The 27,620-nt window shown below is 38.5% G+C and overlaps 1 long non-coding RNA gene across 4 annotated transcripts in view; it reads left to right on the forward strand.

Moving 5' to 3' along the window:
- The window catches only part of LOC142059106 (uncharacterized), a 33,021-nt gene extending 13,629 nt beyond the window's left edge, over positions 1-19,392 (forward strand). For 2 of the 4 annotated variants that reach the window (XR_012661203.1, XR_012661204.1), the window contains exons 3-4: positions 592-778; positions 13,901-19,392. This is a non-coding gene — a long non-coding RNA (uncharacterized LOC142059106). The remainder of the gene's footprint in view (positions 1-591; positions 779-13,900) is intronic. The other 2 variants (XR_012661205.1, XR_012661206.1) reach the window with 2 other exon arrangements.
- Positions 19,393-27,620: the final 8,228 nt, after the last annotated feature.

Consider the following 27,620-nt stretch of genomic DNA (forward strand, 5'->3'; position numbering starts at 1 on the left):
AAGTTTTAGCTGCAACCATGTTAACTCCTTACAGGCTTGCAAGGGGGCTTGCAAGCAGCAGCTTAAGCTGACATCAAGTCTAAATTAAGGTCATATTCAATATAAACATATTGATAGAATTAGATGGGATGTTGGAGTTGTATGGGTGTAGGACAGCGGGGATGTCTGTTCATACCCCAGCTCAGACAGCAGATACTGTGACTGACCTTGGATAAAACAGTCTGTCTCAGACTTTAATTTCCCGTCTGTGAAAGGGGACTAATATCTTTCTACCACAGAGGGATGTTTTGAAAATGTCTCTTCATGACAGTGAGACAGTTACTCAGTGAGGTTTATATAGACACTAGATAGTTTCACCAGCTGTAATGCCAAGAGGTGACACAAGTTACGAATAACGTGCCTCAGAAGGAGGTATTCCACCTACTAGGCCAGGTTGCTCCTGTACAGGACCTAAAGAGCATGGCAAAATTCCAGCTTTATCACGTTTATATTCATACTATTTTTTTTCCTTATCCAGTGACTCTAGCACTTTCTGTTCCATGTTTTCCAGTTGTATTTGAATTTACTCCCCCTGATTATTTTCTTTTTAAGCCTACAAATTAAGACTGATTGTTACTGACAAATAAAATCCTGCAGTGGGAGAAGGCTTAGAGGAGATGGGCAAGGAGATGTGCCCATGAAGCTCAGGAAACAATGCAGGGTGTGACTGACCACAGCTTTTGCGAAGAAGCTGGCTTATCTCAACACCAAGGGGACCAGGCAGTGGCCTTTGTTTTAGGTAAGCTGCTATTAGCAGTTGAGTGGATGAACTGGTGTTGTAAATGTTTCTCTGGGTGTTCATTAGAAGAGTGTGAATGTGTCCCTGATTAGCCAGACGAGCCTGGGGGGATATGAATGCCTGGCTCAGTCTAACATAGAGTATAATACCTGAACAACTAACAAAAGAATTTTGAAGAGAGCAATGGGCCTGAGCTGGCTTCAACTGACTTATGCTTTCCTGGCAACTGGGCATACTGGCATCATGATGGTGAGCATATTATAGAGACTGGTAATGGGAATCACATTGGTATTGTGATTGAACTGTGTATTGCAATTGCCGTATATACATTTTGCTAAGTGTAACTTGTATTTGTATTGAATTATACAATATATTTTGTATCACTCTGCTAAATCAGAAATCCCGTGTAATATAATCTTTAAATAAGTAGATTTGATATCAAACATGACACCCTCCATGTGCAGAATATCTAAAAGAAACTGGCTAGACAGTATTGGGCTTTGACACTAATCACACCCAGCTTCTGAAATACATAAAAGACAGCGGTGGCTAACTCAAGTGACTAAAAATAAGCTTTGGAGTAGGTATTCCTCTGCCTTTTAATAGACATCAGTCAAAAATTTTGATGTCTGAACATGACAACTTTTTTAACGTGCAGGGTTTCTCTTGTTTTCAGAGCAGTTCTCTAAGCATCCCAAAGTTTTTAGCTGCTGTGCAGAGTCCATCTTCTGGCAGCTCTGTTTGCTTTTTCTTGTGTTTTGGCTGACCAGTGTCTTGTAGAACAAGAGCTGCAAGGGGATGGCAGATGCTGTGGTTGGCAGTAAGAAAGTTGTGGTGGTGTATAAAATGTAAATGGTCAGCTGGTACCACACCGTTGAAAACAGGTGTTCTATAAAAATGGATTTAAACCTAAATATTACCACGCTGCAGAATTAGATGGTACTTCAAAAGTTTGTTTATTTTCAGGATGTCTTGCTATCTCCTGATCACCAAAACAGTTCCAAATAGGATAAGGATTTGCATTATATTTAAAAGAACATGAAAGGGCAACTGTTAACAGTGTCTTGTGGTAACAGTTCATGTGCGGACTTCAAAATATAAAAGTATGTCTTTGTAGAGTATGCTCCAGAGAGGAACTACAAAGTGTTATACCTTGTGTTTGGTTAGTGATTGCCTCCAAACAGTGCTGAAGAATCATCTCTTACTACTAAATTCTAAGTACATGCAGGTCTGTCAGTATGGTAAGAAATGACCCCCAGTAGAAAGAAAGGAAGGAAGGAAGGAGGGAAAGAAGGAAATGCATCTTTTTCAAGATATTTTCCACATTGTTGACATTAGATATGAACAGTTACAGTCTTTTCTGTCAATTTTTTCAGACTATGAAATAGAAAGTTTGCTTGCAGCTGGGACTTTGTCTGAAGGCTGATATTCACAGATTTCATAGTGAACAGGTTTCTAACTGGAACTATGATTCCAAGATATGCAGTAGTAATCTCTAAAGAAAAAATATATTAATTATAGAAAATTCAGTTACTGATCTCTACAAACATTTGGTTTTCATTAACCTTTCTTTTTAAGCATTACAAGCAAATCTAGGTGGAGTTCATATGTTATCATAGGCAAAGGTAAAAGATATGAGATCTACTACTACTTTAATAGCTCTAGGCATTCCCTAAATTCTTACTATCAGTCTCATAATTCACACCTGTTGACTCTCATGGAAACATGTTGAAAGAAGACAGTATTTGCACAGCAAACTGTTATGTGGCAGTATCAAAAATATCATTGTTTGCTAATAAAGCTATAGATCTAAGTAAAAAAGAAAAAAAAAAGATTAGCAGAGCATACCAGACTGAGCAAAATATCAAACAATGAAAACAATGAAGTGAATAAGATTTTAGGGAAAATCAGATGGAGTCTCTCTGAATCCACCTTGGTTTCAGAATGTACTTTGGAAATTACCCAGAACTGGACAAAATTCGAAACTCGGGTTCCAACTACTTCCAATAATAGAGTTATGGTTTTCAGTGGGAAATAGTCTACATAGCACAAATTAACAGGGGCAGAGCTAATCTGCGCAATGACTTGATTATCTCTGATAGCACTACACTGAGCACTATAATTGTATTGGTATGGCTCAGTCAAGACATGTATTGGAAAACCACTCTATCCAATCTATTACTGATTTCACTGTATAAGGTCAGATACACCCCAAATAGCTCTAGCATTTCTGAAGAGTTTGACCACATTTTCTTCTCAAAATGCAGGGACATATGAATTAAGATCTACACTAATGAAAATGTGTGAAAACTGCTGAGGGAAATTACTTTTTAGTTGATTAAATTAGTAAACAGCCCAAGTAGATAAGGATTTACATTTTCTAAAAGTTTTCTTGGTTGTGGTTAGTTTAATTCTCTCCATTTCAAAAGTAATTATGATGAAAAGTTAAAAATTTTAATTCTTAGTTTCTTTAATTTCTTTAGGGAATTTACAGAGCAAATTGATACTCATAAAAATAACTTGACATTATTTGGGCCAAATGCAGTTGTAGAGTCTTTAGTTTTTAAGTATGAAATTTTATGCCGGCAAAGAACTTCATTATGGGAAGGACTAGGTCTTGGAATTACACAGCCAGTTTCCCAGCATTCAATAATTTTTTTCTTCAAGAGTTAGTCTACTGTTGCTATGTTTGTTTCACAAATATACTAAAATGGCATGCCTGACCAACCTTAATTTGGCTGTAGATGAGTGAAAACTCCTAGTTAATTGCTTCTTTCTCTCAAGGCCAGGAAAATCTTAATCTGGTTCCATCAAGGGAAAAAGTTTTTCAACCAATAAATTCAATCTATTAGAGTATTCTTAGCCTTACATGACTGAGAGCTTTCAATAGCACAGAAGGGCAAGCTGACCTCATCTTTCTTATGAAAATTTCTTGCCAATTTATACTTTTTATCTGTTTGAGAAATGCATGTGTAGTAACGCATTGTGTGTCTGATTTTGGATTTTTTCTGATGTCTGTGTCTTGAATCCCTTTACTTCCTTAGCACAGCCTGTCATGGGTATGCTGATGTCAGCCTGTATTTATGCATATAAAAAAGTGTAGCAGTAAACATGCATCTAAAACTTTAATGAGGTTTTCAAAATTTTGAAATCTGAATTGTCTTCCACATGTTTAAACTACGATACTGCACAATTTTAAAATTCTAAACTTTTGCTTGGAAATCTTGGATTTTATATGGATTTTGAAAAGGAAAGGTAATGGAGGACAGAAAAATCATAAGTGTAAAATCTCTTGAACTTGAAGCTCTACTGGCTTTTTATAGGTTTAGATATCATGCATACATTCAATAACATATCTCTGCTGGTGTGTCTTCTACATGATCCAAAGGAGGTCTTGCAATGAATGTTCATGGTTTGTTTTCTTTTTGAGGGAAGAGGAAGACACTGGGGGTTGCAAATTTAAGACAAGCTACTGCAGTTCAGCCTCATGATGTGTTATTTCCCCCATAAAACACAAACACGTGATACTGCTTCAGCTCAGCTTGACTAAAGCCATGGAAGGAGGGCTTGGACAAGAAGCTGAGGGCCTAGGCTACTGGGGGAAATAACCTGAAAGAAGAAGCAGGCAGCAGCAGGCAGCTGACATGGTTGCAACCAGATGTACGAAAAGGGTTATTTTTTCCTTATGGAAAATGCATCTGCCTTTTTGTTCTCCTTCTGTAGCAGACCCTTGATGGGCAATATAGAGCCTATCTCTTTAATGACTGCCTAGTAGAGTTGGTCAGAGTGCAGGTTGTTTTGGCTTAGGTTTTTTTGGCGTTTTGTTTGTTTTCACAAAAATGTAGTCAAACTCTTCAGAAATGCTAGAGCACAGGAGAATGAAGTGCTATGCACAGATATACCCCAAAAAGCTCTAAGTGAACTACCTTATATAGTGAAACTGGTAATAGTTTGGATAGTGTGGATTTCCAATCTGCTGCTTGGCTGAGCTGTATCAATACAATTATACTGCTCAGTCTAGTGCTATCAGAGATAAACAAGTCAGTGCCCAGGTTAGCTCTCTTCCAATAAATGGCATTATCAATAAAAAAATATTTGAAGCATTGTAATAAAACTGGTGACATTTATGAGGGAAAAAGTAATCAACTTCATTTTTAATTGATTAGTTTGTTCAGAATTTCTTCCAATGACTTGAGGTGAAAAATGGCCACTTTAGTTGTAGTGTGTCCTGAGATTTTCTTGTGACATTCTCCCTATTGGGTTCCTCAGCGGTTGAGTGCAGGCGAGATGAAAAGTAAAAGCAGCAGTTCCAGTAAGAACAGCAAACATCTTTCAAGGGCCAGCTTTGATGCCCCTTTTTGAGGCTACAGAGCAGTCTGTTTCTGAAGGAAATATGTTTTTCCATGTGTTTACAGAGTGTTACTTTAAAATTCACCTTTGTCTGTATATTAATTGACATTCCAAGTTTCTGGAACTTCTGAGTGACAAGTTTCAAGTCACACTCACTTCTGTACTTTCTTCTTACCATGTGTGTCAGCTAAAATGCAAATTTTGCTTCATTTGCCTTGCCCAGGATGGCAAACAGGTATGAATACGTATCTACCATCTTTGGCTTGCTTTCCTTGTTAAAAAATCTAGCTTCATTTAATAGCTGATGCTATTCCATTCCTTCCTAACTTAATTTTGGTGACAGTTATGGGTTTACTATTTTCCTTTCTTTTTAACTTAGACAGCTCTGCCAGTTTACTTGAATTTATTGATCACATTTCTTAAGAAACAGCTAATTCCCTGATACCAATGAGCAAGACATCCTTAACAGTTCACAAATATTCAGAATAGTATATAGGCACAATAAATATCAAATTTAAATATAGTATTTGAAATATATTTTCCTTTCCTGTATACATAGTCTTTCACAATGATTTAGCTGTTTTCTTCTGGTCTTTTGTGATATGTCTTTGTGCGATACTTTTAAAAAAAATATTCTTCAAGACAGTGCTGTACTATGTGCTTCTGCAAATATTAAACAGAAAACCAAGAGAGGAAAAGTATAACAGAGCTGAAAATAATATTACCTCAGCTGTTCCTTCCACCATCACAGGTGCTATTGTTAAAGAGATCACTCTATTGATTTATCATAGAGAGCTTGCTTCACACCCAGTTCTGAAGGATAAAATGGGGGGAAGGAGGAAGAAAAGAAGTTCAAGGAAGGAACTTAGTACAGCTGTCTAGTCAGTATTTTGGTTCAGCTCAGATGGACACTTTCAAAATGCATCTCCTCATTATTCTTGCAGACTGTGTTTTGGTTTGCATTGCAGAGTAATTTTGGACTGTGCAAACTAGATTCTTCTAAGTGGAGCTGAACTGAAAGATTCTTCCCTGATGCTCTCCAACTGCTAATGGGATTGGTTCTGCAGACCAAACTGGAGCTAGCCCAAAGGAAAACCCCTGAAATGCATATAGTATTGATGTTGAATCCTCATCAGTGTTTTATTCTACACATTGGCTCCCACTGTGCTGCTACATTAGCAGTACTTGCTAATGTAGATATAGCATGATTCTGTTCCTACTTTGTATGTTTCCTATCAACCCCTCACACAGCTGTTGCCTGAGAGCTGTTGTAGCAAAATTCTTCCAGGGGAAGAAAGGTTAAGGCTACATTTCAACAATTAAAATTTCTCAGTGTAGAGGATGCTCTTGGAACTCTATTAAATAGAGAACCCAGGGAGAAAAAGAGAGTAAACTGGATTTCTGTAAGAGAAACTGTGCTGGTTTTGGCTGAGAAGGGGTTAATTCTCCTCACTGTGGGGGTCGGCTACCTTTCCAGCTTCCCGCGCTCTGCCGCGTGGCGTGGCAGGGGGGGCTGGAAGGGGCAGGGCCATGGTGGGGGCGGCTGACCCCGACTGGCCAACGGCAGGTTCATTCCATACCACGTGACACCATGGCCAGTATATTGAGGGGGGGCAGTGGCAGCGCGGGAGCGGCGCGGCGTCGGGTCGGCGGGCGGCTGCGGCGCGTGCGGCTTGTTCCGGCGGTTCGTTCCCCCTCTCCCCTCCCCTCCCTTCCCCCTCCCCCGGGGCTTTGCGCCTCTCGTTGTTCTCCTTTACATTGCATTTCTACTGTTGTTTCTTTTAATTTTAATTATTAAACTGTTCTTATCCCAACCCACGAGCGTTACCCTTCTGATTCTCTCCCCCATCTACCGGTGGGGAGTGAGCGAGCGGCTGTGTGGGGCTGAGCTGCCGCTAAACCACAACGGAAACAAATCAGCAGTGGGAGACAGCTCTTCAGAAAAGGAACATTTTTATGTGACCAGGCAGGGTTCAGGAACAGGCTGAGCAGAAAAAGCATTGATGCCAGCAGAAGCTGGCAACGTCTTTGCTTTCTCCAATATTTTCTATTTTGGGTTTGGAAAGCATAAAGTTGTTAGAGGAAAGAGACAGTCATAGTAGAAGGGCAGTGCTTCTTCCTCTGCATGCAGTTTTTCACAGTGGCATCAATCATCATGCATAGTTTCTCATATATTTCTTCAGTGTGTGTTAAAAATAACTTTGTGCTGAGCGAGATTTTGAATTGAAGGCTAGGACAAAAGTATCACCATTTGCAGACAGTCAGTCTGTGTGTAACCTACCAAGCCACAGGTACCACATATGCTGAAATGCTCGTAGCCCAGTCACAGGGCATTTTTGCTACACTCAAGGGCCTCAAGACAGAAACAACATGGAACAGTTCTCCAGGAGAGCAAAGCCAATATCACAAAGACCTTCACAATATCGTCAGTTGACTGCAGTGTGAAATCTAACACTTCTCTTTGGATCTCTCTCTGCTAAGTGCAGTAAATTTTGAAGATATGGAATGTTCAATATGAAGATTACTCTTTTTAGTAGCGTTCCTATTCCTACATGAAGTCAATGATGGTTTGGAACTACATGAATGGAGCATTTCTGTTTACATGGCCTTTGATCCACCACAACATTTTTACCTCTAATTTGGAGAGAGATGGATTTGATGGATGGACTCTCGAATAGGTAAGGAACTGGCTGGATGGCTGCATCCAGAAATGCAGTCAACAGCTGAATGTTAAAGTGGAAACCAGTAATGAGTGGTGTCCGTCAAGGATCCCTACAGGGACCAATACTATTTAGCAACTTCTTTAATGCCACAGGTAGTGGGATTGAGTGCACCCTTAGCAAGTTATAGATGACAGCAAACTGACTGGTGCAGTTGATACACTAGTGGGAGGGGAAAGTGCAAAGGTTGGCTTCCCTGTAAAGAATTAGGTTTCGCATAATACTGTGGTGATATGCAGAGATATGTAATGCTGAAGGATGCAGAAAAGGTCCCTTCTGAGGATTCTCTCTGTCAGGTAGCTTGCTTCTCACCCAAACATCCAGCATGTTCCCCAGACCTACTTCATGTCATCCCAGGTGTTGCAATTTCCATCTTGTTCAAGTCCTGCCTCAAGGTTTGCCTGCTTTGTAACTTAGGAGGCAAATAAGATCTCTCTTGGAGGCCAGGTGAAAGAGGGTTGACTTACTTCTGCTTGGGTGATGCACTTGTATCTTACCAGAGAGGAATCAGAAGTCAGTGTTTAATGGCAGAAAATCCTGAAAATGTTTTAAATCCTCCCCCCACTAAGTTTTATATAGTGTGTTTGGTGAAAGCAACTTGCAGAATAGGATACTTGTGATTTGCTAGCTATTCTGAAATCATTAAAACCAGGGAGAGAAGAAAGTGAATTGGAGTTTATTTTATCAAAATGCAATAATGAGAAATTAGTCATTATGCCTGGGAAGAAATCAAATTACACAGAGTGGGTCAACATATCGTACAGTTCTCTTTCAGTCTGGTGTGTCTTCAAGGTGATTTCTTTGTTCCACTGACCTTGCAGGCTTTGCAATTCCGCTGACAAAGGAGAGTTTACATAGTCCCCAGACAAGGGACCTGGTCTTTGGATTTTCTTTCCCGAAAGGACATGATGTGCAGTCTTTTCAGTACCCCTTTCTTGAGACGCGCTTTTTAAGATAAATTTTCATCTGTAGACTTTTCTTGATTTAGATCTGATAACTGATTTCATCAGGTCATCAACTCATGTCTTAGTTCCTTTGTCCTGCAATACTGGGCATGTCTGTTACATTAAAATAACTTTGAAATGCTCTTTTCTGCTAGGCAGACTCAACTAAACACAGCAGCTAGATGCACTCTTACTTGACACTAATGAAAAAAAGTATTCTAATTTAGACTATCATAAACAAAACATATCTTCTGCAAATAAAATTCTTTCTGCTCCCAAACTGAGAATTAATCTTTTTCCGTTCCCTTGTATTTATGTAATATTTTGTAACCCATCTATTGAAACCACATTTTACACAAATATAGATAAGAAGATGAACAGTTACTGCTTATTCATAAGGAATCTGCACACAATGGCAAACACAAGTTAGACTGTTTCTTGAGCAGCTTACTGAATTGGGCAGGTATGTTGTCCTGGTTTTGGCTGGGGCAGAGCTGATTTTCTTCACACTAGCTGGTATGGGGCTGTTTTGGATTTGTGCTGAAAACAATGTTGATAACACAGGGATGTTTCCATTACCACTGAGCAGTGCTTACACAGAGTTAAGGGCTTTTCTGCCCCTCACCCCACCCCACCAGCGGGCAGGCTGGGGGTGCACAAGGAGCTGGGAGGGGTCACAGCCAGGACAGCTGATCCCAAGTGACCAAAGGGATATCCCACGCCACATGACATCATGCTCAGCATATCAAGCTGGGGGAAGGAGAAGGAAAGGGGGGAACATTCGGAGTGATGTCGTTTGTCTTCCCAAGTAACTGTTACACGTGATGGAGCCCTGCTTTCCTGCAGGTGGCTGAACACCTGCCTGCCCATGGGAAGCAGTGAATGAGCTCCTTGTTTTGCTTTGCTTGTGCGCACAGCTTTTGCTTTACCTATTGAACTGGCTTTATCTCAACCCATGAGTTTTCCCACTTTTACCCTTCCGATTCTCTCCCCCATCCCACTGAGGGGGGAGTGAGCGAGGGGCTGTGTGGGGCTTGGTTGCTGGCTGGGGTTAAGCCACGGCATATGTGACATCTGTAATATATGAAGTCAACAGTGACGCTGACACTGTGAAAAGCCTTAACAAAACTCTAATTTCAGCAAATCCATGAAGAACCGGACAATCACATGCATCGTTTTCTCCCTCAAGATTCATATACAGTCTGCATTAGGAATTATTTTCTTGACACTGGCATTGTCCTAACTGCATCCATTAGCAGATACTTATGGGTCTGTATAACAATGTTCTCTGCAACAGGAGTGGACAGAGCTCACTGCCTGAGTGACCCCTTCCAGCTGTTTTCCCCAGCATTCCTTATAATGATGAGAACAGAATTAGCCCAGTGCTAGATGGTTTGAAGAACTCCAAACGTCAGCTTAGAGTTTGTTTTTATCTTTCCTAAATTTAATCTACATCCTTCTCTTTATTTTGGGTAGCATGCAAATTTAGGTTCAGCTCTGGAGAAGACAGCAGTGGCAACTCCATCTGCATTCAAACTGAGGACACCCTTAGTAGCCTGAAGCACAGATTTTTGTGTCACTTACTATTTTCTCTAAATGGATTCTTCCCCTAGGTTATATTATGCCTCCAATGACTGAACAACAGTCACTAACAGTCTTTGTTACAGAGGCTTCTTATGTGAAATAAATTGCAACAAAGTAAATTGCTATTACAGCATGTTGAAGTAGTTTAGTTAAACCTGTGAGCCATTAAAAACTTTTCCAAGAATCAGTTAACAGAGCTTAATTTTAAAAGTTAATAAGCAGGTTAACTCTCAAAGTCACTCTTACACTACCCACACTGTTACTTCTTTGAAACTTTTGATATCCAGCACTGCACATGTGCTCATGCATCCTCACCTGTCCTATTCATCTTTTTATATTTCTTATTGATGTTGTAGACACCACTGCTGAATGCAACACCAACTTCCAATTTCTATTTAAGTAAAATTCTTTCTCTTGGCTGTAATACTGTATTGCAAGATGAACATATGTATGATATTTCAAAAAACCCTTCATTGTGTGAAAAATGGAGAGATACTTAGCTTTCTTGAATTATCCAGGAAATGTAGTCATTGAACAAGTAGTACAAGGAAATGAAACAATGAGTATTAGCCTTACAGTAAATTCTGTAGTTTGACTTAGCTGTGCTTATAATCTACTATTTGTAAGAAATTTGCCTTTGTGATAGCACTAAATGGCTCACGAGGCTTTTGAAGAATCCGTCACAGCTGATTGAGTTTCTGATTCCTTCACATCATTTGTCCAAATGCTGATGGACTTCTACTGATTTTTTATGAATTTTTATGTGACCAAACTAATTCTACTCCCTCTCAAAATCCTTTAAAGAGAACAGTGAAGTCTTATCAAGAATTGTGATCTTTGTATTGAAGGCAAGAAATGTTTTAATTGTGGATTTGAACAGGAATTCTGTAGTGAAGACAGTTTTGAAATCCATACACGCTTGATCTTTGTAGAGGTGCTGTATGGTCCAAATGTGTTCCAGGGGCCTGTGATGGTGGAGTTCCCAAAGTGCTGCTCCAGTCGTCTTATACTTGTGAGGGTGGAGTTACAGCGTTTCCTCTAGCTTCTCTAATACTGTGTGTTTAGTTCTGAAATTGCTGTTCTTGGGAATTGCTAAATGAATGCATTAAAGAATCTGTTCAGTAACATAATGAATCTGTCCTGCAAAACGAAATTCTGGATTACTGCTTCAAAGACTGCCTGAGGAGTTTCTTGGAGGACATCCAGAATACTGCAAAAGCATGTTTAGGGTGATCAGAGAGTAAAGCACTTCTGAAATGTTTGGAGAGACAAAAGCCCCAAGAATAAGTGTTTACATACTTCCTGTTTGTGGCACAAGCATGTGTCCCACACAGTGTTCTCAGTGTGAGCTAAAAATAAAACAAAATCTGCCTTTGGCTCTCAGGAGTAGGTGCCAGTATAGATTTTTCTGATGTCTAAAGAGAGAAAAACACGCAAACTAGCCTTTTTTGAAGCAGGACCATTAATAGCATTCCTTCCCACTGCTCCCACTTATTTACTTCACATATTACAGGAATGTAGTGGTTTTGACTTGTGTCAGCTTCTGTTGAAATTGGACAAACAGTTAAAAGTTACTGAGATGAGGTATTGCCAAGCAGGCTGGAGAGCAAATTTAGGGTGATTGCCTAATTATTTTTTTTCCCTTAGGAAAGCAGGTTAAAATGCAGTTGGAGTGACAGCTGATAATGGACTATCAAATATTTCACACACCTCTGTCCCTGGATAATAGCCAAAATTATTTTACCGTAAAGCATGTTACTGTGTAAGCTCATGGATCTGACGTGTAATGTCCAAGTCCTAACTTGCTTAAAAAATCTGTGTGCTGCCAAGCTGGTTCGGGTCGGACACTCTAGAAGCTGATCATGACAGCTCTGATGTGGAAAGTGCTAGTTATTTCAGCATGGACCAAATAAAAAAATCCTTGACTGTTTTCTGTCCTACATACTAGTGATACCAACAATAGTATTGCTTTAAGGAGGAACCAGTGTTAAGAGTCCTTTGATCACAGCTTGGAGTACTTCTGAAGGACAGCAGAGATTAATCATACTTCTTTTTATTCTCATCAGTTAATTGAAATAAATGCTTGTTAACCTGGTGACTGTTTGGCATAAGAGTGTGATAGTGTTAATGCTAAAACCAAAATTATTAGTTTGTCTTTTTCAAGGCCTGAATGCGTACTTATTTTAGTGTTGTAATTGTTTATGTTGTTGATAGGCCATGCACCCATGCAGGTTTTGTCAATAGGATTATGTTGCAGCAATTGTTTTTCTTTCAATCAGTAAATAATGAAGTAATTTTACTTTGCCCAGGCCTTAATCAAAATAGCTCCCATATGTTGCTGTGAAAGGCTTCATATTCTTATCTTTCAATATGTTATATGTGATATAAATATGATATATATGATAAACTATTCCTGCAAGCAGCAGTGTCCTTCAAAAGTCACCTCTCTCTACGTCCATTACCCACATATATAATATCAACAAACACTATAGGATGCATTTTGCCAGGGTCGTACCATTCTCAGAGTGCTAGCCTGATTAGTTTGTGTTATTTATGGTACTGCCTGTTGTTAATTACCTTAAAATAAGTCTTTCTCTGCTGTGGTAGGGTATAAAAGCAGATTACCTTCCATTTTAGGGATAGGAAATATTATTTATTTGAAAGAAATAACATCATGTTATCTCATCATGTAATCTCATTTCATTCTAAATTTCAGTTGAAATTGCTTTAGGATCAACAGGAAGCTAACATAGCTTCATTGATTTCGGTGGAAAAACATCAGCTTACAAACAAATGAGAATCTTTTCTTTATACTTTCTTTATACTTTTTTCTTTACACTGTTAGTTTTAGTCAAAAAAGCTTTTCTTAAATTTCTTTCTGCTCTAAGAAGGCAACTAAGCCTCTGCTTCTGCTGTCTTCTCTGAACCAAACTTCTTCTGCAAAAGAAGAAAAAAACAAGAGGTGAGAACTTGTACAATTCTATTTAAAATAAAGGTATCGAGTGTGTGTTCTTTAATATGCTGAGGAGGATGACTGACAATGATATGTAGATATCGAAAAGTTCTGTGAGTGATTCTACAGCTAAGGTTGCATTTCAGAATAGGCTTTCTGTGAAACATAAACCCAGTTCTTTTCTTGAAAAAAACTTTATTGTGAATTTGCACACAGAATTATGGCATTGGATAGAAAAAGCAGAACATCATTTTAAGTACTTCACAAAGACTTTATATGCAAGACATGATGGTCCATACATCTCCAGAGAGCCATTAAGCTTTTTATCCAAGCTACTCATAGCACCTGCTTTATCCATTCCCATCAGTAGGTCTGAAGTCTTTACCAAGCATTAAAAATGTCTAAAAAATAATATATGAAAAACTGTATTTTGAAGCTTTCAAAATTACTGAGACAAAACCTACCTGCAAAGAGCAGTAATGCCAAAGTCTTATAACAACGTGTTTTCTTCGCATACCAATACCAGTCTTAATATGAGCATTAAAATTTTGTTATTTCCTCTCCCTTTCAGTCTTTTCTCAGGTCAACATGCTTCTGTGCCAGATTCCTCAGCAACTGATGAGAATGCCTTGCTAAGGATAGTATGATGAGAAGCCTCTGTAAAAAGAGATATGACTATATGTAGATTATTATTTTCTAAGATAAACCACGTGTTGTGGTCAGAAGAAAGGATATGGTTTAACCATGTAGTTTAACTTCATTGCTTTGCTTTTGCAAGACTGAATAAATTCTATCAATGTCAATACTATTTGTATAGACACTCATAGCCACTGGAGAGAATGAAGAGAGCACCTGCCAATAAAGTTCTCATTAATCTGCAGGTAAATAAAATTACTTCATGTAAAACCCTCTTCTATGATTTTTAATAATAGCCTTGCCATTAGGAAAGTCACTGTCCTAGTGCTTTTATCAAAGTTAAAGCAGAAGTTCAGCCATTCTGCATTTTTCAAGAATTACCTCAAAGCAGATAAAATAAAAATTAGCATTGTTTGGCTTCTCCTCCTGTAGTTGAGATCCTGTGAGCAGCAAGAGAGATTTTATTAGAAGTATTAAAGGTGAGGGAAGCCACAGTTTGAGCGAGCTGTAGGGCAGCTGCAGAAAGGACTGGCATCCTATGGAGAACCATTTCTGAGCAGCCCTCTGTTTTGAAAGCTAGCAAGAGAAAACTAAGGCTAGACTAAAGAATATGTGGGTTTTCTGGGGCTGAAGAGGTGAGAGAAGCTGCAGTGCCTGAGACAGACAAGCTATCAGTTCCAAAAATAAGTTTATACCTGTTACCTAGACCTTTCCTCCATTATTTGTTATCCTATGAATTAAAGGTCATATTCTAAGTGGAGCTGACAGCTACAGTGAGATATATTACCTGAAGTACATAGACTGAGAAAATGAAACATTCATTTGTCCTTAATAATCACATTGTAAATGAATGGAAAGCTCATTAAATGAATCTATTTCCTGTCAAACCTACTGTGGACGTTTGCATAAGCCGTATCAGGGTTTTCTATGACTTCCATGTGATGTTTATTCAGCAAACAGGCCCAGTATCTTTCCTGCATTATCAGTGGCTGAGATGCATCCAGTCTGTGAAGCTCACTTTGTAATCTTCCATCAGTGTGCAGTGTTCCAGGTCTCCTCTGACTGTGGACAGATTTTTGTGCCTGCTTTTAGCTTTGGCCCTCCAACACTTGCCCTGTTGTAAGCCGAGTTAAATAGGTACAAAAGGTGCCTGAAAAAAAGGAAGAAAACTGCGTAACAAAATTTATTGCCAAAGTGTAAAGGCTGAGCACAAAGCTGCAGTCATCAATGAACAGGTCAAGGAGGTTTAAACTTTTTACAGTTGTCTGAAAAGTGGGTAATATTACAGAGGAGAGACACTTATGGAAAAGAACTAGGTGTCAGAATATTTCCTGGTTTTATAGGCTACCTGTAGTCAGTGATCTGTCATTGGTTTGGTGAAGATAAAACCAATGGTCACATCGTTAAAGTCACAGACGTTTACATAGGTGAAAACTGCATCATCCTTTTTGAAATATCCACTGAGTTTTATTAATTTTTCAGTTCAGTAGCTCTGAAGCTTTTTGTGGGCTCCAGCTCAGAGGCTTGCCATTCCATTATATTTTTCTGACAGTTTATTTTGATATTGGTGGCTGTTGATGATTGGCTTTTTGGTTTCAGTCTTTGTTTTTCTTTCTTTAATCCATGAGGTCATTGACAAAGGATTCCAGAGTTTGTGTGAGAACTGAAGATCCTCACATGCATACAGCTGTAATGGAAATCCCTTTGAATTAAAGGAATTGAAACATAGGTTGCTTAATTGGGCAGGAGTAAAAAAGAATATTAATGATATTACAATAGTCAGGAAACAGGAACAACTGCTAATCTGGAGGACTGCCCAGCACTTTCCTTAGGTGTTTCCTTCTTTAGGTGACAATATCCAAAACAGCTGTGAAAGTCTAAGGCACAGTCAGTACCTAAGTGGAAGAAAGAAAATGACTTTAAAATCTTATTTTATAATGTCTTATTTGATTTTTTTTGTCATTGAAAATATTCAGGCTCATCTTCTGAACTTTGTGATTAAAACCAGAGACCGTATCTGATTAAGAATTATCTCTTCTCTCTTATCAGTTCTTCTGGGGAAAGAATATATTGCGTTCTCCTTTCCAAACATTGTTTTTTCTTCAAGCCTGGAATCTGAGATCCAGAGGGGATGAATTTCCAGAAGGAAAAGGGAGAAGGAAAGCATAGTGTTTCAATACACTTAAAGATGTTTCATTATCATGATAAAAGCACTCTGTAAACATGAGATTTTCTTGACTCACTCAGACATCTCCAATTAATACATTTTATAGCTGTATTTTGTCTCATTCAGACCAGATGCTGGCACAATACCATGCACTCAGAATCTAACAAAACTGGTCATGGAAGCGGTAGTTCAAATTCTTCAAGCTTTCCCTTATCTTGGAACAAGCCTATAAAATTCCTTTTTCCTCAGTGCCTATAATACCGGTCAAATTAATATATTTTTTCTTGTATTTATTTTTTTCTCAAATCCATAATTGGCATAAAGGCAGTTAAAATACCTTTTTTTTCTTTCTGAGCAGTACAGTCATTAGCAATTTTAAAGGAATGTATGTTTAACTTCTAATTGTTTCCAGTCTGATATATTTATTCTCAAGGTTGTAAAAACCCATACTTGTGAAGAGAGAGTTGAATGTTAACAGCTGTCTTAATACAAAAATTCCATTTTTATTACAACATAAGCCTAGTGTTCTGAAACCGAGGCAATCCGTAGAAGAGCAATCCTTCCGCACAAACTCCAGGAGGGGGAGGTTTCTAAAACATGAACCAAAATCATAGGAGGCTCACTGGAATAGGGCAGGCCTGCCCATTGCTCCTTATAAGCAAACAAGGTAGAGACTCGGAGGCTTTATTTGGCAAGGTGCTCATGCCTTGCATTGCTGTTGTTTTCAGCAGAAGTAGTAGATCCTCTACGCTGGGTACAGGTGGGATCGTATCACTTAAGAGGCTGAAAATCTATGGAAATTGTTATTGTTTAGTGTGATATTCTACAGACCCATTGCCCAGTCTTCATAGTAGCTCTAGCAACTATGTGAAATGACACGTCTGATAAGTTACTTCCTCAGAATAATATCTTCTGATTTTTTTTCAATGTTCACTTTAGATATTTGGAATTAACATTGCATAGTCATTCCTCCTTATAATTGCCAGTTCTGTGAAGTATTAGAAAAGGATAAATGCAAGGATGCTGAAAATCTGAAGATCCCTTTTGCTAGACCCTTTATGATTTTCTCATCATTTGCTAGGTTATGAATATCTCTGACTTACAATAATACCTTTACAACACCACCTTTGTTGGTGTTGTCATGATGTTATTTTGACTTTGGTGTGGGGAATTCTTTTTGCTGATGTAAGTGTAGTTTGTGGAGATTGTATGATGAATGTATGTTTTAATGATCCATGCTAATAATATAATGAATTATTGTAAGACAGTATCGCCTCCTTTCTATGTATAACAATCAAACAGTGGAACCCCAAACATCATTTGGCTTTGATTCATGTTAACTGTTCCTTTTCTTAATATAATTTTAATCGCACTATCAGTCTAAGAAATATGGAAATCAAAACTAGGAACTCACAGTGCGACAACAATTATGTCTGTTTTCTTTTAATATAAAAGAAGAGTGAAGAGTGCAAGAAAACTTGTAAAGCATCCTATTTACATTACCATATATATTATCCCATTTTCAGAAAAGTGTGTAAATGCAATTAGGTGCAGTCATTTCACAGATACAAACAGCGTAGAGTTGCAGGTGTTTATGGCTGACTATTTCATTGTCAGTCAGAAAATAGGCGTGACAAAGTTCTCCTGCTTATAGAAATTAATATAAAAACAGTAGAAATGCCTTTTAGTTGCTAATAACACAGGTAATTAAGATTCTGGAAAATGTCCCAGAGTTCTGGCCAGAACTGATTTTTTGTGGTAGAATGGAATACACCAGTGAAGTCCTGAACAGCCTACTCTTCAAGTGAGCTGCTATATAACTCACAATTAAATGGCATCGCTCATAATTAATTAAAATAAATTGTGTTAGCTTTCTGGCATCTCTTTCTGCACTTCCACATAGGGTTTCTTGTAACTTCAGTGAAACTAAGAGGGGAGCAGTCTGCCAAGGAAGCACTAGAAATAAGAAGTTCATAATAATAGTGCTATCTTTATATTTATGAGAGATACCAAGAGAAAAAAAATACAAAAGATAAAGTCTAAAGGAGTAAAAAAATAGTTTAAGCCTGTTTCTGTTTTCAACTAACTTGTTAAAAGCCATAAGCAAAACTGACAAAAGTTGCTGGAGGTATTTGATTGAAAATTGTAAAGATACTGAAATGGAAAATTACAGCACTCCTTTTTTATGTATACAGTTAATCTTTGTTTCTCAGTCAAGTACATGAAAAAAAAAATCCCTGTGATTAAAGCAAACTTTCCAGTGAGATTTTCAGTGTCTGAACCCTGCTGAATGATTTAACTATGGGATCCAATCTGGGTCAAACTCTTCCCATAGTGGTGGGATTTTCTGGAGCTTTTCAAAGATACTGGGTATCCCTGCCAAGAAAGAATAAATGGTGTTGTTATTAGAGGCCTTTTTTTTTTCCTCGTTTTTTATCACAAATATATTTTTGAAGCTCTTCATTATCTATTTTGCTAGTACACTGTTTGAATGAGTTATGGCTGAAAGTGCTATCTATAAAGAACTTCTACTCTCAAAGCAAAGATGACACAGCAGACAAAGGTCCAAATTCTTCTCAAAGGGCTGTAAGAACTCAGTTTTGTAAAGACCCGACAGACAGATTGTACCTGCCTATTACATTACTGCTCATCATCTGGGTCAATATAACTGCATGATACGTTCCTTTATTCAGGACAAACCTCTGATACTTAAGTTGAGCAGTACAACAGGGATGAGCTCACACCTTATGTGAGCGTAAGGTGAAATTTATCTCAAATAAAAGGCAGGCCTAATCAAAGTAATTAAGGCTCTCTTCAGAGAGGGTCAGTGCAGAGAGACAGGCACCCTTGCCATCATTCGTCTCATCCTAGACTGCTGTCCTAGGATAAGCACGATGAAGTCACTCTGGAAAATTTCATAGTGGGCTACTGTAAGTCATTCATGTGTCTGAGCCCTGAAACAGTTCTTCAGACTGGTCTGCAGCCTGCAGGATGGATAAATTCCACCGAAACAACTGATCTGTCACACAACTGGTCTGATGCTCTGTTCTCAAAGTGTCCCTTCAACATTGTATTGGGGTGGGTGGACAGAGGTGGCTTAATGAGTTATTTCTGGCATCTGAAGTTACTTCCTGAGGCCCCTTACCCTGTTATGTCACCAAAAATCTTGCATTTCTGTTAGGCAGTAGATGCAGCCAGACATTTGAAAGGGGATGTTCATCTGCCCAACACACATGCACTGTCTCGTCATGTATCAAGCTTCTGTCTCATCTGTTAGTCTTTGCCTAATTACAATAAGGAAAACAATGTTTTGCCTGCCCACCTCACATCCAGAGTATTTAATCTTTGTCTTTGGCCATTCTTTTTTCCTAATGTATTAGCAGGGCCATTCTGGAAAAGTCACAGGACAAGTTCTGATATTTATTAACGTCCTTTTTAAAGTGAAGATAAGTAGCTGTTTGCACAGTGAGAAGAGGTGCTGACATATTAGAAAAACTAACTAGAGAGAAAACCCTTCACTCTAAAACACATGACAACAGTGAGAGGTGTAAAGCTTGATGATGATGTTTTACATTGCACAGCAAGTCAAACTACATGATCATTGTGGTCCCTTCAGGACTCCAAATCTATACAGCTTTAGTCTGCTTATTCTTCTCTATCGGAAGTGGATTTCTCTAGAAGTTATTAACCTGCCAGACTAATTGAGGTTTAGGTTAATCAAGGAGTTTAAGCTGTTACTGAAGATGGAAGTAGCCTATATTAGATCAAAGTGATTGTGGCAGCTTTGAGGAATTTACTCTCAGAAAGAAAGAAAACAAAAATATGAAAAACAGCCACCAGGAATACATGAGGGAGAGGGAAAAGAAGCCTAACAATAAAGACAACTGGAAAAGGGAGAGAGCAGATATTTATTTAGCTGTGGTACAGAGCTTTCTGTGTCAGTTGGACTCTATCATGGCTGCACAAGCCTAAAGGAAGCTGATGCTGTGAGTGCTGGACTATTATTTGGATTGTAATTGATATTTGTTATTTCTGTAATTATTATTTCCATAATTATTATGGCTTGGCCTTTATGGAAGGAAGATAGTTTTTTTCCAAACCTGGAAATGTTAGAGGGTTTTAGTGTCATACATTTTCTTTTAGTTTCTGAAGATCCAGAAGGCAAGCTGTTAGAAAAGCAATCTATCCTCTGTGTTTAGCTCTGGTTCCCTGTGAAGAAGGTTAGAAATGCCTCATAATCTTTGCTAAGAGTCTAGTGCATGTTTAAGTTCTTTCTGCCACACTGATAGCAAGAATTAACAGCCTTGAGAAGAAGATTTACACATCTCTAAGTCAGTAATTGGCTAATGATAGTCTAAACACTGATACCTGTGCAGCACAGGGGTGCCAAAATCTGGTCTTGTATTGTCAGTTTGAAAAGGGAACACACACTTACAGCTCTCCAAGGACAGGGCTCTGAAGAGTACTTGGCAGACACAGGGCAATCATCTGATCATGAGCTAGCACCCTACCTTGTGAGGTTCTCAGCAATTTCTAGCCTCAGCTTCAGGTTGAGTGCATCTAGAAACCATCCTTCCTTATCTTCTACACTCAAGCCTCTTATGCCTGTGCTCATGTGTATCTGCAGTATATTCTCCCTATTTCTCTTTCCTCCGTTTATTTCGTCACAATAAATTTGTGGAAAATGTGTTTCTACTGTACACTGCACCAACAAAAATAGAAGGCCTATCAAGCCTGTGATCATTTTTTCATAGTTGGGGTCCCAGAGCAGCACAGGATATAAGAATACACCTGCAAGATGGAGCTCAGCTTCTACCATCTTTTCTAACCAAAGAACTGAATTATTGATGAACAGAGCCTGAAGCATTTAAGGTTAAAATATGTACTATAAATCATACACCAGCAGATGACCCCAAACTGAATATATAGCTGAATTAATTTTGATTTCATGTGACGTCAGCATGGCCCATTGGATGAGTTACAGCCTTGCATTCGCTCTGGGGCTATCTATTATCTAATATGTCTTACTTGATTTTCAGTTTCAGGCAGGCAAATTGACCATGTATACTTGCTTGTGTCAGTAGCTAATTTTAGGTAGCTAGTCTAATTGAAGATGTTATGCTCCTTTAGCTTGTCAAATAGGAATTCACATTTTCTGATTAATGTGATTCATTTATATTAGATTTGACTTGACAGGATGACAATGTGTAATATAGAATCCAAGGATGACAGGGTTCTCCATCTCCTCTGTCACATTTCATTATGAATGGTCTAGTCAAGGCTGTGGCCTACAGTATCTTACCTGCAATATGATGAAATTTGAACAGTATTGCAGCCATATATGGTCTACACACTATGTTCTCACAGGTGGCGATAGGCTTTCAGAAGGGTGACAAGTTAAACAGCTTTCTTACATTTGTACCACTTATATGTAACCGGCTTTGAATAACTGGCTATGAATCCTGTTGTGATTCATGCTGAGAAAAAGTGGAAGAAAAAGAAAAAATCCTTGAAAGAAAGCTAAACAAACTTTAACTGATACAAACTAACAAAAATATTTTGGAGAGGGGAAATATATGCAAGGAAAGTAAATGCTAACTAACACATCGATTGGTGGAGAAGAGAATGGGTTAGGTGTGAAAAATGAAACAGTAGCCAGAAGTTGAAATAGGTGTCACAAAATATAAACATGACATCAAATAAAAGGGTACCAGTAGCTTCAGCACAAATATGTTGGGAAAAGCAGTAGATAATAGGAAAATGGTCCACAGCTGGATCCATGGAATAGTAACATACATAAGCTCATTGGCAAGAAGCAGCTGCATGTCAGCGATGCAGAGGGTGGTCTGGCCAGTCCTCTCAAACTCAGGCAGCAGAGGGAGACAGAAAGCAAAGGGCAGAATCTCTCCAAGACATATTAAATGTGTGTTTCTAAGCAGAAAATTGTGTATTTTGTTGCTTCTATAGGTCAAACACCTTGTACACACACCGCGCGTCAACATACTCAGTTTCCTGTGCCACAACATTCTCCTTTCTAACTGTGTAGGCAGTCTCACTGCCATCTTGATAATTGTGGTAAGGGTAGGACTCCATCTGTTGTAACAGATTAACCTGCACAGTTAGCGCAGCTTGCCCAGGCCGATTGGTGCTACAGCACTCCCACTACAGATCTGCACATGTACAGCTGTCATTGACTCATAGCAACATTAATTTTGGAAGGAGCCTTGAGACATCTCTAGTTCAATCTCCTGCTCAAATTATGTTCAACACTGAGTTCAGACCAGGGTTTTCAGGGCTTTTTATAGGTGGGTCTTGAAGGACAAACTGTCTCCACAGACAGAGATCCACAACCTCTGAGATGTCCAGGTTAAAAGCCCCTATCACCCATCTATTGCAGGAGTTCACTTCAAGCCCCTTCCCTATTCCCTGCCAAACCAGATGTGCTTCCTAGTTCCATGCTTACTCAGCCCTCCTTCTCTCACTAGGAGCTTGTAATCTCGTTTCCTGATCTGCTGGCCGTTCCCTCATTCCGTAAGTATTTTTGTTCTCTACATTTTTGTACTGCCTCTGAGAATGAAGTGATGGCCAGGGGAGTAAAGTCTGCTGTTTCATAGAGGCAACTTAGCTGATATAGCTGCTACTGCAGTTTCCAACCTCACTCATGCAGATCTCATCTGACAGACAGTAAGAGGGCATGACCAATTGCTTCATGTATCTCATCAATGAGAAGGGATTTTAAAGTTTCCAGTGCAGCAATTTAATAAAAGTTCTTATTGTCCATCACAGACTTAAACTGTCTTTAAAAGCAGGTTAAAGGTCATTTGTCCAGTAGGGGAGATTTCTAGAACCTGTCTGGAAACGCAACAATTTCTGGCTACACTGGCTTATGACAGAGCATGTGGAGCAGCACCTCTCTCAATGTGGTATCCCCAGTAGGCTTTACACAAACTCAGTTTGCTGCTGATGTTAACAGAGGTGTGGCAGAGTGGCAGTTCTAGGGACTTGGCAACCATCTTATTAAAACTCTAAAGGCAGATTAAATTTCTGGCCAGTACAAAAGTTTTGCACTGGCTGAGGTGTCAGTGATCATGTTGTCTGCAGAGAAGAGAAGTTACTGCTTTTCATGGAGTTGTTTCACTTCGACATGAAATGGCAGATAGAACGGAACATGCATCTGTCTTTTCTTCCTTGTTTGTTTCTGAGGCCCTCAATAAGGCATCCTAACATAATAAAACACAAGCAGAATAATATGCCTGAGGCTTTAAGGCTTTTTTTTTGTGTTTGTTTGTTTGTTTGTTAGTTTGTTTTTAAACCAAACTTCTAAGATACTTTAGGAGGTAAAATAGATCTAAAAAAAGAAAGTTCTGTTCCAAGTCCCTCTTCTCGAAGGTGCAAGGTGAGCAAGACTGCTGAATGGAGCTTTTAAACATTTCAGAGTGTTTAAATGTTCAAAATCGTCCTTTGGCATTCAGCCTTTTGCAGTGACCTGCAGAGATTTCAGTGTATTTTCAGTATTTTTTCAGTGTAATTTCAGATTACAGCAATAATAGAGTTGCATATGCCTATAGCTAGGTTATGATTGTCTGATAAAAGGACAGTGTACCAAACTGTACCAAAATTCAAGGCTCAGCCTTTATACATTCAAGTGCTAGGTGGCTTAAAGAAAAGGAGAAAAATAGGTAGCTGCTTTAGCAAAATGAAATAGCAATAACACATTACAAAGTTACAGGTATAGTAAGAGATACAGAATATAGAAAACAGGAGGAACAATGAAATGAAGCTCAGTCAAGGTGAAGGCTATATTCAAATAGTAGTAGCATTGTTACAGCCACCATAGATAACAGCAAGGCATAGTATAAGTACTAAAGGAAAATTTTTTACTAAAACTGACTGGGATATCTGGTTCATTTCCCTGTCAACCAGTATAACATAAATATAAAATATGTCCTTCTGAAATAAGATACTTGATTCAGATTCTTTGTTCATTATGCATATTCTAGTACTGCCATGTTTGTGGTTTTGCAGTTATAAAGTTGTTACACCTGAAATAATCTAAGGAAATTTTCTGCAATTATGTTACATTTGACATTTGTATTTTTGGAAATCCATACACTTTTTCTAGCTGTTCTAGTAAAAGATATCCCCTTTCCCTTTAAACTTTGCCCCTTCTCTACTACAAGAGTATAGCGAAACAAGTTGTACTTAAAAAGTTAAGACCCATAGCTATCAAAAAAAAAGTGAAGCAAAAAATGCACACAAAGAAAGCTATATCATTTTATATGGTGCAGTGGAGGGAATCCTGGTGTTTTGTGGCCAGGGGAAGTATAAATGAGAACCAAAAAAAAGGATAAAGGACACTTAAAATAGACAAATATGTGAAAGCTGCACCGCATGCTCCATGTAATGTGGAGGTTGCAGAAGAAGCAAGAAGAGGCTGGTGGGAATCTATTTCAAAAAGAAATTAAAACATTTTTTGTATTATATTTTTTCCCAAATAGTAAGATTTCCTATTGCCTTTCCCCATATTTAATTTTTACAGACTGTTTAGACGAAAAGAGGAAAAAGATGTAGGCATGTTTAAAAATAAATATTTCATATTTCATGTATGCTGTTTTTCAAAGAAAACTTACCCATATTTTAGACAGATATTCCAGTTAGCCAGTGCTGATATTTGTGAATGGTAATAAAGATCTACAGTTGGCTTAAATACAATTGGCAGTAAACTTTAGCTGTGCTTCTGTTTATTTAGAAATACAGCAAAATGTTGCCTCTCTTTGGTAAGTAATATATGTGATAGTACACATGCAACTATGGATATGAATACAAGAATAATGCAAGGTGTGTAAAAAATTCAGAGCTGTGCTTTGATGGGTCAAGTATGAGTGGAATCCACTGTTCAGGAATCCATGGGTGAGGATCAAGGTCGGTTTGACATTCAGGGTTTCATTATAGCCCAATAAAAGGTGGTCCTCTTTTATAAATCCTGCTGTACAGAGTTCTTAGTTGTTAAAAGTGCTTTTCCAAAGAGCTATGATTCAGCCTGATCTTAAGGGTGCTTCTCCTATTACCTGTTCTCAGCTTGTCTAATCAGGTCCATGTAGATTGAGTGACAAGGCCAGTCCAATTTTATCCCTCCATAAAGCTATAGCACAGGTAGAATTATCCCAATTTCATCCTTGATGTTAACCGTCCATTAATTTCTGGTGCTTGTATCTTTTATGACCATTAACTGAAGGCTGGTATCTTGCTACCTATTGTAGCCTTAGCACAGATTGTATTTGTTTCAGAATTCCTGAGCAACTATCATATTCCTTCCATAGATATCACTATGGTTGTTGATACAGATTTGGAGGTGAAGATAATGGAATCAGAAAGAGTTTATGTTAATAGTAAATCTCTTTCTCTTCATTACATGAGGCATTCTAATTCATGTAGTATTCCTTCTCCAGTGGAGGACTGCAGCAGATTGCCCATTCTTGAGCTCAGTATTAATTATGCTTACTAGTGCTTCTGTAGTTGAAGGTCCCATGATAAACTCCTATTTTATTTTTAGGGGTTTATAATTCATCTTTAAAAGCCCACTTTGGACTGAAATATGTCACCACCATCTAACACTGACTTATCTGACCCAGCAGTAATATATGATAGATGTGGAAGGAAGAGGCTGCACTTTGAATAATTCAAGGTGATTACCTCATGTGAAAAATCATTCTTTTCATGTGCATGTCATCAGAATGGCCATATAAGTATGCACCTAACATTGACAGGCTATATGTCATCATAGCACTATGTCAATAAACACAGGTCAATCCTCTACCTTACTTTTTCTTCCTGATACAATTTGTATTACAAGAACTGAATTAGGTATTTCTCAAAATTCAACAAAAAATGTGGGAAAAGCTAAATTTATCAGTCTTTTGACATTCCCAGTGCTAGAAAACACGGTGGCATGGTTTTTAACAGGATTCCTTAATTTGTACGTCACCAAAGGAGAAATCATCTCCATCAATATTTGTATTAGTGGGTTTTCGTGAATTATGCAGTTATTCAATTTCAGAGCAGAGTTACAGCTTTAGAGGACAGGTGTGTACATCACAAGACCCCTGACACTAACGAATCTCTAGCTGAACAAAGTCATCAGACTTAGCTCAGTACCCTTTTTCTGAAATATAGACTCAACTCAAAACTGAGTATCAAATTCTTTCTGCCAAAGAATGCAAGTAAAATATGAATCAATGGAGCATGTAGCTGAGAAAGTAGAGTCATCAGAACAATGATTAAGCTACCCTTTGTATAAGGGAAATTAAGCTCCTACTTAATCAATCTCCATCCAAAGAGATTATGAAGTAATGCCCTCCTTTGTTTTTTGTTTCTTTTTTTCCAAAGCCCAGTAGTGATGGGCAGCACACTAGGTGCTCACTGAGAGTTGAGAGCCATCAACCCAACAGAAGATCTACCATATAACAGACTCACCTTATTTTGTCAGTGTATTCGTCTAAGCTTATCTGCTAACCTTCCCAAAAATTCATACTGTGCACCAGGAAAATGTCAGTCCTCCAAAAATGCAGGAACGGAAATGTGAATGTAGTTATAACGGTGCAAATAACCATTCTGCAGAAAAGTGGAGATCTTCTCTCTTAGAAACTGTTGCAACATAATTTTGCTGCTCCATTTCCTAGCTTTTACTTCACTGAAAATAAGGTGATTTTTGACTATAATTTAAATTCAAAACTAAAGAAGTTGAAAACACTGCTGCAATATCCATCTCTTTCCCACATTTTCCTATTATAATCTTCACTTCCAATATTTTTTCTTATAATAGTGGACAGGAGTACTTCAGTTAAATATGGCACTTATGTAATTGTTGACCATTTAATATTCATCCCCCTTTTAATGTGTAAAATATGCTTTGCTTATTTCAGAGTGAGCAATGTTAGCACCTTACCTTAACCTGTACATATTGCATATCCTTCCTGTGTAATTTGTTTTTCAGCCATTCACTGCTCTGATTAACTACACCATCAATGAATCTGGAGTCTCTTAGAATTTCAGTATAGAATTACTGGGTAGCTCCGTAACTGAGATCTGACATAGGATTATTCACAGAATCACAGAATGGTAGGGGTTGGAAGGGACCTCTGGAGATCATATTGTCCAACCCCGTGCTTGAGCAGGGGGCACAGGACCGCATCCAGGTGGATTTTGAATGTCTCCAGGGAAGGAGACTCCACAACCTCCCTGGGCAGCCTGTGCCACTGCTCTGGCACCCTCACAGGAAAGAAGATTTTTCTCATATTCAGGTGGAACTTCCTGTGTTCCAACCTGTGCCCATTGCCCCTTGTCCTGGCATTGGGCACTATTGAAAAGAGCCTAGTCCCATCATCCTGACACCCACCCTTTAGATATTTATAAATATTGATAAAATCCCCCCTCAGTCTTCTCTTCTCCAGGCTAGACAAACCCAGGTCTCTCAGCCTTTCCTCATAAG

This window comes from Phalacrocorax aristotelis, chromosome 1, assembly GCF_949628215.1.
Source record: "Phalacrocorax aristotelis chromosome 1, bGulAri2.1, whole genome shotgun sequence".
NCBI classification, from domain to species: Eukaryota; Metazoa; Chordata; class Aves; order Suliformes; family Phalacrocoracidae; genus Phalacrocorax; species Phalacrocorax aristotelis.